The sequence below is a fragment of the Lepidochelys kempii genome, chromosome 2, assembly GCF_965140285.1.
Source record: "Lepidochelys kempii isolate rLepKem1 chromosome 2, rLepKem1.hap1, whole genome shotgun sequence".
Taxonomy (NCBI): domain Eukaryota; kingdom Metazoa; phylum Chordata; order Testudines; family Cheloniidae; genus Lepidochelys; species Lepidochelys kempii.
The window spans coordinates 239,638,912-239,655,404 of NC_136381.1; the positions used below are offsets into that span (position 1 = coordinate 239,638,912).

The 16,493-nt window shown below is 43.6% G+C and overlaps 1 protein-coding gene across 3 annotated transcripts in view; it reads left to right on the plus strand.

The window, feature by feature from the left end:
• The window catches only part of JCAD (junctional cadherin 5 associated), an 83,392-nt gene that overhangs the window by 39,039 nt on the left and 27,860 nt on the right, over positions 1 to 16,493 (plus strand). The window contains exons 1-2 of one of the 3 annotated variants that reach the window (XM_078851846.1): positions 4,158 to 4,283; positions 7,882 to 7,944. The exons of 1 other annotated variant lie outside the window; for it this stretch is intronic. The gene's annotated coding sequence lies outside the window, so the exon portion shown is untranslated. Of the gene's footprint in view, positions 1 to 4,157; positions 4,284 to 7,881; positions 7,945 to 16,493 lie in introns of those variants that run through there. One more of the 3 variants, XM_073334371.1, reaches the window with a different exon arrangement.

Consider the following 16,493-nt stretch of genomic DNA (forward strand, 5'->3'; position numbering starts at 1 on the left):
CAGTCTGTACAAAATGTTATTGCTAACATGGTCTTCTCTCCTGCTACTGGATCACGTCACTCTTCTCTCAGGATCCCTCCTTGGCTTCTTCTCTCCTTCCCCCAACACCCTCACCTTTTGGGTCCTGCACGATGCCACCCCCATCCACATCTTCGCCTTCCTTTCGTCTTCCCAATTTCCTCTCCTAAATGTCCCCCCTCTTAGACCTTCTCCCACGGCTATCTTTTACCTTTTTTTCAATCCCTTTTATGCTTGAATCTGCATACTCCTGAATGCCAAACACCTACCCTCTTCTCCAGAGGTTGGAGTCAATTGAACCAAGAGGAGGAGCTCCACTACACCAGTCAAGGTGGAGGGAGACCCATGGGGAAGTACTACTCAGCCAGGCCTGGGAGATCACTGTCTCCACTTTTAGTGTAAAAAGGGGAGCTGCCATCACCATCTCCCATGCTCCTCCTTACTTTAGCCCCCTGATCCTCTCATTGGAGTTACTATTTGTAGTCTAGTAGCAGCTACAGGGCGCCAACTGAGAGAAGGGCCCATTTTTCTGGATGCTGTACAAACACACAGTAAGAGACAATGCCTGCCTTGAGAAACCCAGAGTCTAAAGTGTGAAAGAGGAAACAGAAGTGAAGTGACTTTTTCTCAAGGTCACACTGCAAAATAGTGGCAGAGCCAGGCATAGAACTTAGTCCTTGCATCCGTGTCCAGTGCCTTATCCACAAGTCACCCTCTCTCATTCGGATCCTTCCATCAAATGCACCTCCAGTACTGCCACCCCTGAGTGTTTAAAAATCACGAGTCTGGCCCCAAAACATCAGGAGTCATGGCTTAAAAATCATTTAGCTTTTTTAAAAATAATCCTTTTTAAAAATATTTGCCATCCAGTTTCTGAGCCTTTAGGTTACACTGAGTTTACATTGTCAGGCTTTTCAGAAACTTTTTTTTTTCTTTTATGAAAGTTAGGATTCTCAGCTCCAAGAGCTGGGACTTTAAGAAAAACAGGAACAATGGCAAGATTTCCAATAAAATCACCAGAGTTGACAGTGCACTTCTTCCATAATTCTATTGACATTTGACAGCAACCCCCCAGTCGAAGAATTCTGGAAGATTACATTACCAAAAAAATCCACGCTGCTTTGAGATGTGAGCAGCATCCGATTATATGGTGGATTGTGTGTTTGTACTGTACTGTGCTTAGATTGTAAACCCCTTGAGGCAAGGACTGCCCTTTCCTTTTTTCTGCACCCTGATGGTGCTCAATAAATAACAATCCCCTCCTTTACACTGGCAACTTACCCCATTCTCAGTCCCTTGAATGACATGGCAGCCTTTCCCTAATGAAATCAGCAGAGTTACCAGCGCTGGAGCGAAGAGGTGTTTTGTATATTGCATAGTAAACACCACAATAGCGGGTGAGAGGTGTTGAGGCCAAGGAGGAAGGGGGAAGTATACAGTGCTGCTTCCCATGACTGTGTTCTCCTAATGAACAGCTGCTGTAGGATAGCAAACAGTTCCTGATTGAGATAAGATTACACACATGCAAATGACACTAATCATCCCAGAAAGGGTTTTACAAAAAGGATCAGATTCTGGTTATTTTTTATTTGAACTACCTTCCAGTTTTCTTAACACAGTGAAGAGATTTAAATGTTCAATCCACTGTCAGTCCTTTTGACTGATGGCAAATTGTGTTATCTCATCTAGGGAGTATCTGTGATAAAACGCCTATGGTTGTAGTGAGACCATGTAATTTTTCTACGATGAGTGTAGCTGGCTGAAACATGATGTAGACATTTAGCAACGAAAGGAGTACAGCTCTTTCTGTACAGGCCCTAATCCTGCAGATACTAAGCCCCTGCATAACTTTATGCATGTGAGTAGCCCCACTGAAGGCAGTGGGGAGTACTCATGTGTGGAAAGTTATGCATGTGCTTAAGTGCTGGCAGGATCAGAACCCTATGGTTAGATAAGAAAGAAAGATTGTTAGATAACAGAAATTGCCAGAAGGGTGGTCTTATGGCTAAAGCATCAGAATGGGGGAGCAGGAAATCTGTATTCTATACTGGCTCTTTTGCAGACTCTTTGGATGACCTTGGGCAAGTCACTTAGAGTCTCTTCCTGTTTCCCCGGCTGTGTAATGGAGCTATAGCGCATCACATACCTGCCAGGGATGACGTGAGGCTCCGTTCATGAACGTGGTCAAAGCCCTTTGACAGGTTTCAGAGGCACTGAATTTAGCCATATGGAATGGAAATCCATCAACTTCATGAAAAAACTCCTACAGATACAGACAGACATCATCTTCCTTTCCAAATGCAAACAGATGGACATCATACCAAAAGGACTAAAGGTAAAAAATCCATAACAATCTACATATCACACAGACTATGCTGAGAGATTATGCCGCACACTCTCAAAGAAACTGCAAAACCATCTGATCAACATCCTATACAGCAAACAGGGAAAGATTAAGAATGAGCTCTCAAAGCCCTTTGAGAGCCTTGGGTAGGCATCCATTCAGAAATGCAAAACAGCTGGTAAAGCCAGGTGAATAATGAAAGAAATGACTCGCAAATATGGAAAATTTCACTAAGCTGGAATCTATTCACCAATGATTTGCCCAGCTCTATAGCTTGAGCAAATGATGGAAAAAATATTCCTCCAATTCCTCTTTAAAAGAGATCATGAAATTCATCAACTAAATTACTCAGATCACATTGGGCCAACTCTGGTAATAGTATCATTAAAACAGAGCTAGCTGGAACAGGATTCTATTACAACAGGCCTATCTGGGTGCATTTAAGAAGCCAAATAATTCTGTTTTTTTTCTTTGGAGAAGTTGCCAGTGGATGGATTTGGAAGCATTGGGCTGTCTCTCCAGCCATCACTTACATGCAGTGATTATCATCTCCTGCCACCAGCATCCTGGCTCCCAGGTGCCCCAAAAGCATTTCTCTGGATGAGGAGGGGACCCCTCTGATGTCTTGTCTTGTCCTGGGTACCAGCCAAGCCTGTCAGATAGCATTAATTTTAAAAGTGCATCCTATTTTCCCCTTGATAGACTATAATCTTCCATCCTACAGATTTTCCATGCACAGAGAGCTGATGTTTTTCTTATTAACTATATAGCACTTACAGACTCAGCAGCTCCTGTGGGAGAGCTGGAGGTGTTTTGTTTGTTCTCTCAACGGAAACAATATACCCCATGCTGAGGGATGTTCTCAGCAAGTCTGCTGTTGTCAGAACTGGTGGCTGGTGCTCTTGGGTCAGGCTTTTCTGCTTCCCCGTGTTGTTTTTCTGGGAAGGTGCTGCATTTGGAAATCTGTCTGACTTGGCTTCATAGCTAGATGCCTGTGTAGGAGGCCTGCAAAGGCACACCGCTCTAAGTGATGGGGATATCTGCTTGAAGCTAACCAGCCACATAGCTCCTCAGACATTCCCTTTTATTTAGATTTCAAATGCACTGTGTATGCTTTACCTCTTGGAAGTGCTGTGCAGGACTCTGACTTCCCACAGCACAAGTAAGCATGTTTACAGGGGTGGATTAGAGCAGGATTCACGGAGTTGTAGAGCCAGGCCGTGGGCTAGAGGGGAACCCGTACACTCGTGAGAGCCCCAAACCTAGAATTTGTTCTGCACAGCAAGATCCTCCGCTTACAAGTTGCAAGACTGGGGCGAAAGTTCAGATCTGTAGGAAAGGGCTCCACAGGGGGTCTGTCGCAGGGACGTGGGACATGAGGGATGATTATCAGGTCGGAGCGCCCGAGAGTATTTGATTTGTTGTGGGCTGCTCTTTGCTTTGGGGGGAGCCCTTGGATTGGATTGGATTGGGTTGGATCTGGGCCCCATTTTGTCTTAACCCAGCATCACTTGTTTGTGAAGATTAACTTTTGAAGGGTGTGTGTGTGTGTAATATCTGCAGCACATTAACAAGAATGTTCTTAATCCTGGGGGCTAAGCTACTTCAGGTGGCTAGAATGTTCAGAGAGGTGATAATGAAGAGAGATCCGATGGAATTCACAACAGCCATACCACCTGGGTTGAAACTACAGTGGTTTATTCCTTTAAAAAAAAAAGTTTTCTGTCGTGGAGGAATCTTTGATAATTTGCAGGAAGCTTGAGGTTCACTTCAAAGCCATTAAGCTGCTGGGGAGGAAAGGCAAGGCAAGGCAAGCTGTCTGCACTAGGCATGCTCCGCAGTGACTGCTTCATGCAAGGCTGGGCTCGCTCACAATACTCCCAAACGCAGAGAACAGAGGCAAGCATGGGGGAGCCACTTGGTAAGTCAGTGACATTCTCTTCCTACAACTCCAAGTTAAAGCCACTTAATTTATTCAGCCTGAATTAAGAGTTCAAGGGAATTGTGTGGGTGGCTTTGTTGTTTCTCTGTAAGGCATGCTGCAAAAACGAACCAAGCCACTGCAAAGCTGTCATGCAGCTGCCAACGATTCTAACTGCATCTCTAAGTTTCTCTCCTCATGTCAAACCATAGGCTTTTTGCTCTGTTCCGGAGCTCTGAGTGTATGGTTCTTGCACACGCTGCTCTGACCGTTTTCAAACGGATGAATAGTTTTGCTGGAGCAGCAGTAGATTATTTGGTCTCCGCTGGTGTTAGTTGCAGATGTAGCTGTTCGCGTACCAGAGAGTATGTGTTTACAAGCAGCTTGGCTCTCTCCTTCAGTTGTTTGAAGACTATGTGAGGTATGTGTTCCCCATTTGGCTTGGACATAGGGGGACCTAAAGTCCCCTGCTAGCAGCTCCCCCTACCCTTTTTGCACTGGGTAGGTGGAATCAAAGAGATCAGAGCGAAAGGATTGGCTTCCCACGCAGCAGTGGAAAGAGATCATATTTCCAAGGCAGGTTTTAGATCACCTCTATGCTACTAATGAGTCTTCTGCAGTAAATTGCAGCCTGTGGTCTCTTCAGGTGACCTGCTGGTTAATTGATTCAGTGACCACTGCTGTAACAGATTCAGTTTCTGTACTGATAGCCCTGCAAAGTTTACAAACTACCCCCCCCCCCCCACACACACATTTTTGACATTTAAAATGTTCCATCAAAGAAATAATGATGTTAACCCAGGCTGTGGAAAGCACCACCCCTCACAGAGGGGGTTTAGTGTTTTAGGGATTAGGGTTTGGTAATCTGTGAGTGTGCAATCTGAATGCCTCTGTGTAGGTCTCCTTTATGGTGCCTTGCTGCTACATCCCTCTAGTTTTCTTACAGTGTTTATTATTCCAAACTAAACCCCCTGTAAGGGAGATGTTTATTGAGCACTATAGCCAGCCCGGGGTCTCTGATTTTCAAAGCATCTCTCTCAAGCTGTTACCAGTTTAGCAATAAAATGAAATATTTAGGTACTTTATAGCAGAGAGATGAGGGTACTGCCGTAACACGAACTAGTGTACTAAGAGAAACTGCATTTGCTTCTTGCCAGGAATAACAGAAATTTAATACTTGGGATCCATCTGGATGTTTCAAAAACTAAATAATTCCACTCTAGAATCATAACAACAAAGCATCAGTTACTCTAATTTGTACATGCAAGACAAAATGTGTGGATGGTTAATACCAGGCAGCTACCTTCTCTTTCCCCGCCCCATGGTGGGTGAATTAGCAGTAGACATGAGAAAAACAGGCCCTTCTGTAACTAAATTAAAGACATTTAGTTAAATCCCCAAATCTTGCAAAGTATTTTTTGTGAAGAGCCATAATCTGATTTGTGTCTAAACACACCAAATAAGAAAACAGACTGTGAAGCAATCCTTTCTCTCTGTCTCTCTCTACAGCTTTTGAATTTCTTTCCTGCTTTGCTATTTTCTCTCTTTTTTTTAAAGCTACAAACTTGCCTTCACCCTGGAAAGTGCCTATAACAGTGTGAGACTTCTGTCTCTTTTCATGTCACTTTTCTACCTGTTAATTCCAGTCTTCTCCCACATTGTAACCCACTTTCTGAACAGGAGAGATGAATTCTTTAGTGAGGTAAAAGGCCCTGGTTCTGCAAATGCATCCCAACTCCTGCTTAACTTTACTCCCATGAAGAGTCACAAAGTCAATGCCTGTCTTAAAAACTAAAATTGCCTTTAAAAACCTGATTGTTAGCATGTGATAATACAGTCACAGGCACTAATCCCTTAGACTGATCTATACATCTACCCCTGTGTCTATGCGAGCCCCATTGACTTTAGGGGTGGTCTACCTGCACAGATTAGTTTGCAGGATCCGGGCCTTAAACCTGAAGCTGCAAAGGTTTATTATCAGTCTTAGTGCTGTCTATTATAAGTGCATCCTTTTACACTTTACTCAGTTACCATTGCAAAGAGAAGAAAAAAACTGTTGTTTTTCCATTGGGTGTTAGGCTGAATATTACATTTTAAATTGTCCTAGAACTACAAATTATAGCCCTGATTTGGGCATCGAATCCATCCAATGGACTTTTGTGTATCTGCAGAATCTTTTCTGGATTGGGTTTTTGTTAAGGATTCAGAAAAATTGTTTTTCCATGGTTAGGCGTCCCAGAAGTTAAGACACTTCAGCTCACGCTCTTCAGTAAAAATCTGAGTACAACTGCATGAGCAAGCATTTTGATCCATGTTGTCAGGATACCAAATCTTAGTGACAATGCAATGCGTATCTTGCCTTCTAGCCTAAAGCATTCAGCCACGCTCCTGAGCAGTAGCTGAACCGTTTTCCTTTCTTTGCTTTAAAGGATCTGCATTAAGTCAAAAAAGATATTACCATTTGTTGTTGTTATAAACAGTTACATGGAAAATAATGACCCAACTAAATTCAATTGTTAAAGAGCAGAATGAGCAACTTCTGAACAAATTACTGCAGTACTAATTGGCGAGGAATCTCATGGCTTTTACTCACTTGAGACCTGCTTCTGCCACTGTTGTTGTGTCCACTATTCTCCACAAAGCAGGAGAGTGGGTAGTGACAGGAACACTGGTTCTATTCTTCTTCCCCAATGTACCAGCCTGTGCAGTTGAATTGCCATGGAATAGGGGTTGTAATCTAGAAAGGACCAATAGCAAATTACTATCGCCTGGATCACAGGGTGGGATGGCGAATCTTTGAGGCACAATTCCTTCCCTGCACTGCTCCTTGATGGCCTGGCAGCACACCACTACCTACACAAGGTAGATTGTGAAATCACAGTCTAGCCCATTGTTTCCAGGATGGGGGCCCTAGTTTGTCTCCTCACTTCCTGTAGCATTATTCAAAATTGCTGGCTGTAAAGTGCATTCTCCTGTGCTCAGAAAGTACTAATCCGACTGAATCTGTAGGTTTTAGTCTTTCGAGTGTTAACAGATTACAATAGTATGTTGTTAGATACATAACTTGACTGGCTTTCTCATGACCTAAAGAGCACACAGAAAATAAACAAGGATCTATTGTTCAGTGGGGAAAAGCAAATGTTTTCTGTGTTGCTATCTAATTAAGAAAAGATCATTTTAAAATAATTCTCCTGACTGTCACAGCAATGACGTGGCAAATGCAAACTTGGGTTTTGCCAAAAGCAGATCTGGTTGGAGGGTGATGTATTTCTGAACTTCTCCATCATTTTCGAGCTGCTTATGAGCAGGCTGCAAGGTCCTGCCCAAATCTTCTATTTTAATGAATTTGGCCAGAGTCCATCCTAATTAATCTTGAGGGAGTTAGGGGTGGGAGAGCACAGTATGAAACAATTGTTCTTTTGTAATTTTCTTTTCACATGTGTTGACCCAACCAAGAGCTATGTCTTCAAAATCCTTTGGGTCTCTTGCTGAACCCATTACACCAATTTGTTTGGTTTTAACAGATGTTGTTTTCCCCTTCATGAGTGGAAAGGGTTATCTCACTTGCTAAAACCTTGCTATTGTGCTTTGTTTCAAGAGCCTGTGGACTTGTGGAATGCTGGGGGAAGCTTACTCACTAGGTCCAGCTACAAAGGAAAGGGTAGGTCAGTCTTTCAACAACTTTATACCACCTTTAAGATCCAAACGTAGATATCTGCATAAATTGATGGGATCTTTTAACACCTACAGCAGGAATAACCTAAGTATGTCTCTGTGCAATATATTGCTGATTATAGTAGACCGCAAAAGATTACAGCAGCATGTACATTGCCCAAGTAGATCATGATTAGAACATTATTGAAATTTGTCCGTGGTCACTCAGACAATATTAGATGGGAAGTATGTTTATAGTATTAACTATACTGGCCCAACTTTTCAAAAGTGGCCATTAATTTTGCATGCAAAATTAGTCGTATATCTTAAAGTTGGCATCCAAAATTTGTGGCCATTTTTGAAAATTTGGGACAGTCCCTCTTCTACTGATTGGCTATCACTTGCCTATTCAGTCTCTAATGGCTTGTCTACACTAAAAAGATTTGCCATTTTAAGTACACCAGTGCAGTTAAAATAACAAACCCTTCCCTAGTGTGGATGCAGGTGTACTAGTATAGTTTTTATTCTAGTTTGGGAAGATGAATAATCTGTATTGGTGTATGGTAGCTTTATACTGGTATAAGTGTCCACATTAGGGTTAAAATAATCAGGCTAAGCAATATATTATACTGGTATGACTTTTCTTGTGTATTCTTGCCCTTACATTCTGCTTTCCTTACTGTCAAATACCAAATATTAAACTACTTAATGTGGAATTAATAATATTAACAATGTGGAAACTGAGGCAAAGAGGTTTCAACTGACCCACGGCCACACAGTGTATCAGTGACATCCCCTAAATTAGAATTTAGGATTCTCAGTCTTATCCTTATTCCACTGGACCACGATACCGCTAAAATATTACTTTGGTGTTTAAGTTCTTGCAGCGTATTTCCAACAACAACAAAAGCCCTACTGTGAATATATGGTAGGACACAGACTAGAGAGGAAGATGGGGTTGGACATCTATGGTACAAGTATAGATCTGGGGGGCAGTCCAGAAGAGGGACATTGATTCCACATAAAAGTATGCTAACGGGAGGCAAGAGAGGCTGGAAACATGTGAAAGTGAGTGAGCAAACCAGACAAAGATGTGCTCAGAGTCTGTTTACTCCAGCAAACATGATCTTTATGGAGGTGTCTGAAAGGAGGGGAGGCAGGCCAGCCCTGCGGAGCCCCCACAACAAGCCACTGTCTGCATTTGTGAGGAGGGGAAAGTGTGTGTGTGTGTGTGTGTTTGTTTTCTTGAAACCTGGCCTGAATGGCTGGCTGGCCCTGCTGTGATTAGGAGAATGCTCATGTGTGTAATCCTTTTGATCATGGAGCCCAAGCTTTATAACCAATGTCCCTGTCATCTCAAAGAAGTCCAGCTCTGTGATGGATCGCTTTATTAAAACATTTCTTACTCCATACAATTAAATACAATTGGCCAAGTGATCTTCTCTGTGTTTTTTGCCCAAACTGAGAGCTTTTTCTCCTGGGTAGAAAAAAAAAATCCACATAGTTTAGTGTAGGAACAATTTATTGGGGTTTGCATGTAGGTATTTAAAGAGGAACTGTTGGCTCTCAAGGACTTAATTTTAAGAGTCAAGAAATGTAAGTTCCCTTTGTTTTGTTCCAACAGAGCTCTGACAGATTTTACCCATGGAAAGCGGCTTGAACAGCATGAGAAAACGTGTTTTCAAACTGAGACACGTGTTCTTTTGTAGGTGGGTTTTTTTGCGGGGGGAGGGTGGTGGAGGGAAGGGAGTTGGCTGTTTACTTTTTGTTTAATAAAATACTTTACTATTTATTACAGCAGTAGAACTGTCAGGAAATACTTCTACCACACACTGCCAACTCCTCTAGAAACCTGTTACATCTTCCCTATGGAATGTCAGCGAACAGTGTTTAAAAATCGCTCCTTCTTTATTAAAGAGAAACCAGAAAAAAGAAAAACCCCTTGGCCTGTTTTCAGACTACTAATGTGGTGCTTTGTGATCAGTGGCAGCAAGCTCTCGACATTCTGAAAACCAGCTCTTTGGAGCTGATCAGAATGGTGAATATTCAAAGATTCCCCCTCTGCCTTTGTGTTTACCTTATCTGGATTTGTGCATGCTACAATAAAAGAGCACTTATCCAGTGCTCTAGCACCCTGGGCAAACTTTTTTAAATACTGTACACAAAATAACTAACCAGACGCAGATCTATTCCCCCAGGCCACCCAGCAGCAACATATATACCAGAGATATGGCTCAACTCTCAATGCACATTCAGCTCCCACCAGAGTCCCACATCACCACAAACAGCCCTCTCCAGCACCTGTCTCCTCATGATCACGGGAGGAAAGCTTTGCTGCATGCCCTGAAGGCTAGCAAACTCAGGCTGTTACAGACCCGGGCAGAAGCCATTCCCAAACGTCTGGGGCTCCAGTGGAGAATGCCCTGGCAAGCCACTCCCTTGCTGTTCTAACAAGGCTTCAGCTCAGGTGCCTCCACTGACCACCACTGTGTCAATATGTTGCGGGGCAAGAGTCACTCTCTGAAATATGCTATTTCGTCTCTATCTGGTCAGATTTTTTCCTTTTATTTTTTTGCCCCCACTTCCAAACTTTCTTGGGAGCCATATTGTGCCTAATAATAATACATTATGGCACATCTGATTAATTTCATTGGGGAGTTCTGCTCAGAAATTGATGGTAAAATATGGACCATGATTTTCAGTGAATGTGAACATATACACTTTTTGCTTTCTCCTTGGGAAAAATGTACACTCTCTGCTGTCTGCAGTGAAGGTTAAATGCAAAATTCACAGGTTTGTATCTTCTTGTGAGCTGAATTAGAGAGATGTGCATGCCTGGGAGCACACAGGGTCCCAAACTCTCCTAATAGCCTTGTGCTGATGGGTGTCTGTGATCTGACACCAACCACCTGATTCAGAATATTTCATTTCAACAAAACAATAAAATGAATTTGGTCACTTCCTTGTCCTGAAGCATTTAGTTTAATTGGATTTTTCACTTTAAAAGAGGATTAAATGGTCAAGGTAAAAACCAGATCCTATTTAAAATGTATGTTTTTAATACACTGTCTGCTACATAAAAGAAAAGGAGTGAGAAATAGAAGAGGTTAAAACACCAAAGATAGCACTGCCCATTATTAAAGTTTCCAAACACTTCCCATATAAGATCCCATTTTCAGTTGCTTATAATTTTGCCAAACTTTAGGCATCTGAGTTGAAATTTCCCATGCTGAGTGTGAGCTGCAGGATGAATTTCTTTTGAAAATTTCAGCTAAAAGAGGTTATCTGTTTCTGAGAACAAGGCTGGGACAAATACATTGTTTTGTTCTTCCTGAAAATAAAAAATCTCACAGCCTTTTCATTCATTGAGAAGCTCGAGTGCACCTGTGTTTTGGATCAGCAACTTGAAATTTATCAGGGCTGTGGCCTGTGTGTGTCAGGAATATATGCTTTTTGCCATGCCTGTGAAAATCCACCCCATTAGCATACTTTATGTGGAATCAATGTCCCTCTTCTGGACTGCCCCCCGGATCTATACTTGTACCATATATACCCAATCCCATCTTCCTCTCTTGTCTGCATCCTACCATATATTCACAGCAGGGTTGTGATGGTGGTTGCTGTTAATACGCTGGAAGAACTTAAAGACCAGAGTAATATTTTAGAGTTATTGTGGTCCATTGGAGTAAGCATGAAATTGAGATTCAGGCATCCTAAATTCTAATTCAGGATGTGTCACTGACACACTGTGTGGCCATGGGTCAGTCAAAACCATTTTGCCTCCGCTTCCATATTGTTAATATTATTCATTCCACATTGAATAGTTCTGTGGCCTGCAATGTGCAGGAGGTCAGACTAGATGCTCATGATGGTTTCTTCTGACCTTAAAGACTGAGTTTATGAGGATGCTGTCTGAGTGAAATGTAGAGGCAACAAAAGCTGAACTGGGATAGAGGATGAAGAGGAGGAGATTGGGAGAAGGAGTCTGCTGAGACTAGGACTGGAGCAGGAGAGGAAAACTGTGATGGAGCACAATGGGGGAGACTGGTACTGGATGGGCAAGGAGACTGGGAACTGAGGAGTGAGGGGGATGCTGAGACTGGTCGGGCAGAGAAGCTGGGACTGGGAGCTGGAGGATGAGGGAGAGGAGACTGGGGCTGTTTGGCAACTGGGAGCCAGGGGGAGACTGGGACTGTGAACCAGTGAGGGAAATGAGGGGTGAACTGGAAGTCAGTTCCCTGGTTGGTGAGAAGGGGCCTCGGCCACTGATGAGATGGTGAGGGGAGACTGGGCCTGGCTGGACAAGGAAACTGGGACAAAGAGACAGGAAGTGGGGATCCTGGACAAGAGGAGAGGGTGAGAAAAGACTGAGGTTGGATGAAGAGCCCAGTGGCCAATTAGCCACTGGGCCGATGGGGCCCGTGCCAGCGGCCTCAGCCAATTGGGGTGCCCTGGAAAAATGAGTGCCCCTGCGCCTTGAACCCATTCTCTGGCAGGAGCACTGGGTGGGGTGGAGTGAGCCCCTATGCCCTGGCCAGATTTCTCTGGCAGGAGTGCAGGGGTTGGAGGGACTGCAGGTGGAAGGGGCCCCCACTTGCTGTGGCCCAGGGCCCCACAAAACCATAATCCGCCTCTGGAAGAGCCCAGAGAGGCAGACTGGGACTGAGAGGCAGTGAGGGGCAGATCAGACCAGGAGCCAGAAGAGGGGCAATGGAACTAGCTGGGCAAGGAGACTCACACAGGAAAATAAGAGCAAAAAAAAAAAATCACCTGTGGGTGAATGCTTTGTAAAAAGTGATCACTCTACAGCACTCCTCATCCTCAAAGGAAACTTGCACAACACTTTCTCAAGACGAGCCTGGGAGCTTAGATTCATTACTCTGCTAGACACTAAAACTCATGGACAGAACAGAGATATTGGATTTATGGCTTATTACAACAATCACTAACTCCCTCTTTTTGTCCTATGATTGCAGAAGTGTTAACGGATCACTCTACCTCGAATGGTCCCTTACAATATGTGCTAACTACTTATGCTAAACAATCTGTTCCACGTTGTATTTAGCTGTGATGCTGGGAGTTCCTTTCCCACATCTGACGAAGAGCTCTGTGTAGCTCAAAATCTTGTCTCTGTCACCAATGAAATTTGGTCGGGTAAAAGATATTACCTCACCCACCTTGTCTCTCTAAAGGATTAGACAAGTCACTTAAACCAAACTTTTCACAGGTGGTCACTATAGTGTGTTCCTCATTTTCTGGGTGTCTGACTTGAGACCCTGAGGTCTGATTTGCAGAAGTTCTGAGCACTCAGAACTGCAGCTGAAGTCATTGGGAGCTGTGCGTGAACATGTAACATAGCAGGGGGTTGCTACTCATTAAGGGTCCACTTTACAGAGATGCTGGGCATGGCACCTCCCACTGGCTTCAATTAGAGTTGTCAGTGCTCAGCACTTCTGCAGCTCAGGCTCTATGTTGAGAACAAGAGAACACATATCAAAGACTCGGATAATGAGATAAAGCATACACTGTGCAGGACTCTCCAGTGCTGCCACCTTGCTTAGGTGCAGTCATTCAATTCATAGTATGAACATAGTATTCATAGTATGAACAATGCTTCATACACTCAGTAGGTCCAGCATATGCATCTTTCTGTTCTTTCAATGATATTGCACCATGGTATCAATATCATTTATCTTCTCTCGCCCTTCAGGCAAGAATGACCATTCTTTCTTTTTAAAGCTAAGGAAACGTTAAGGGCCCAAGACAAATGCACAAACAAAGCATTTTGGTGTTTGATAATACACAACAAGGAACTCTTTTAATGTTCCCCTCCAGGGGTTCCATTGTATCCAAGTACTGGAGATTTTAATCCTTAACTATGCTTTTGTTTGTGTGTGTGTGTTCTAATGCAGATTTTTCATGGTTGAATGCACACTTGTTTCTTTGTCTCTGATCATTGTAGGTTAGACGTAGCCAAAGAAAGTTTGACCCATGTTTCCACTGCACTAGAGTTGGACCAGCTGACTTTGACAAGTCGGAAACACTGGTGAGATAACAGGCATCCTCAGGAAGCAAAACCTATCAGGACACGGTGATGTCGTTGGCAAACAAACCAAATGAGCTCTGGGAAAACAAACTGTTTTCCAGCATTGTTGATCTTACCTCAAATTAGAAACTCTGCACATCCACTTTCTGGCCCAGTTTGAGAGAGTCGTTCGAAGAGAGCAATAGTTCAAGTCTCTACTCCCCTTCCCCTCCCCATGGGGCACTTTATTTTGCTGTCATTTGCTTTTTAATATACACAGTTTTCATTTGTTCCTCAACCAGAACTTAGCAGGATAATAAACCAGGACTGTGTATTCATGGTCCATGGGCACTAAGTTACCCTTGTGTGCGCCAAATAGAAATCAACGTGTTCAGGCAACACGTGGAGAGCTCAGTGTTTGAGGTCTTGTTTTAAATACTTTTTTGCTTCAAGAAGCCATTTTGGGGATGAAATAATGCAAGATCTTATCTTCTTACAGTATTTCCGCAATCCAGGAACTATAATGTTGTGAGAGGACTAGATCTTGCATTTCCATCTTGTAAGATGACTGCTTAGTGCCTGTGGAAAACCATGCAAATATTAGAACCTACATACACTTCTGTAACAAATCACATTTGAAGACCCAAGGAAAAGTTTTACAAAAGTCCAATCCCATTTTCAAAAGGTATTTAGGCACTTAGGATTCTGTTTCCTTGGAAGTCAGTGTGATTTAGGCTTCTAAGTCACTTACTGCTTTTGAAGATGTTACCTCTGAACTAATTTTACTTGTTCATCTTTTTTTAGGGAAGACCTACATCCCGGTAGGGAAGAAAGTGAATTTTTTCTTTTTGAAAAGGGATGGCTGGAAATCCAATCTCCCTATCAGATAGTCTTGTAAATTTGACTTTAATCAAAAGTCTATTGCTTAGCAAACTAAAGAGATGTAAAATCAACACACAGCTGAAGATAATGTGGGAAACTCAGTTTTAGGGCTTCTCTGCAGGTGAAAGTTGTGTTAGATTTAACTTGAGTTGTGTTTTTTTTTTTCCTGGATAAACTGCCTTATGTCTACACCCAGTTTTTTTGTTTTGGGTTGGATATTAATCCATTTTGAAAGTGAGTTTACTGACATTCAGGATGGAGGCATCTCCATTTGGAATCAAGTTTTCTGCCTCTGGTAGTCCTCCTACTGCTATCCCACACTACTTTTCTGCAGGAGTGGCAGAAGCACCTTAAAAGTGTGTGTGTGTTTGGGGGGGCGGGTCATAGGCACCCAAACCATGGCCCTGCCCCTGCACTGCCCCTTCCCCCAAGACCCTGCCCCAGTACTGCCTTTCCTCCCAAAGCCTTGCTCCCGCACTGCCTGTTCCCCCTAATACTCCACCCCCTGCTCGCTCCTCTCTGCCTCTCCTCCCGTTGCTCACCCTTATGGCCAGTAAAAAGTGACTTTTAAAAGTGGGGGGGCATGGCCCCCTGACCCTACCCCCGCCCATTCTCGCACCTCTGCTTTGCTGCCTATCTGGGACAGCCTATCTGTTTACCTGTGTGCCCTCTGGTGCCTACTTGACTGGAAGTCACCAGCCTGTTTCCATGCCAGATGGTGTTCTTTGCGATTCTCACTCATGGTATCCGAGAGTGGGGCATGAGCGGTCATGTGGTTAGAGCAGGAGAATTGAAGCTGAGGTTACCTGGAGTAAGGCAAGGAGCAGGGCTGGAACAAGGTGGGGCAAGTCTGGGAACATGCAGGCACAGGAGCTATCCCGGTGGGTGAATGCTCTGAGCATTCTGCTGCTGCTGGGCTCAAGAGCTGGTCTGCTGACTCTTCCGTTAGGCGGTGTAGCCAATTGGGCAGCCTACTACAGGCCTGTTGCATTCATTAGGTTACGTGGAGACTGGCTCTGCTGTAGGCTCTGATCCCTGACACATGGCAAGCTCACACACCAGAGTCACATACTGCACTACACCAAGCCAATAGCAGCCGTGTCCCATGCTTCAGGGTGGTCCCATGCTGAGGTTCTGGACTTCATTGCCCTCTGGGAAGAGGAAGCACTCCAGTTTCATCTTAACAGCACTTATCAGAATGCCAAGACACCCAAGATAATATCTACAGGAAAAGCTGGATGAGCTTGAAGACTAGAGGGACAGAAATGGGATGAAATTCAACAGTGTGAAGTGCAAGGTCATGCACGTACAGTCTAATAAGAATTTTAGCTACAAGCTGGGAGCTTGTCAGTTGCAAGTGGCAGAGGAAGAAAGAGACCAGGGCATGTGGTTTGATCACAGTTTGACTATGAGCCACTAGTGTGGTGTGGCTGTGAAAAAGCCAAATGCGATCCTAGGATGTATTAAGCAAGGCATTTCCAGCAGAGACAGAGAAGTATTAATGCCATCGTACAAGATACTGGTAAGACTTCACTATCTGCAAGTCTGGTCACCCATGTTCAAGAAAGATGAATTTAAACTGGAACAGGTGCAGAGAAGAGATACTAGCATGATCAGAGGCATGGAGGGCCTGTCTTATGAGAGGAGAC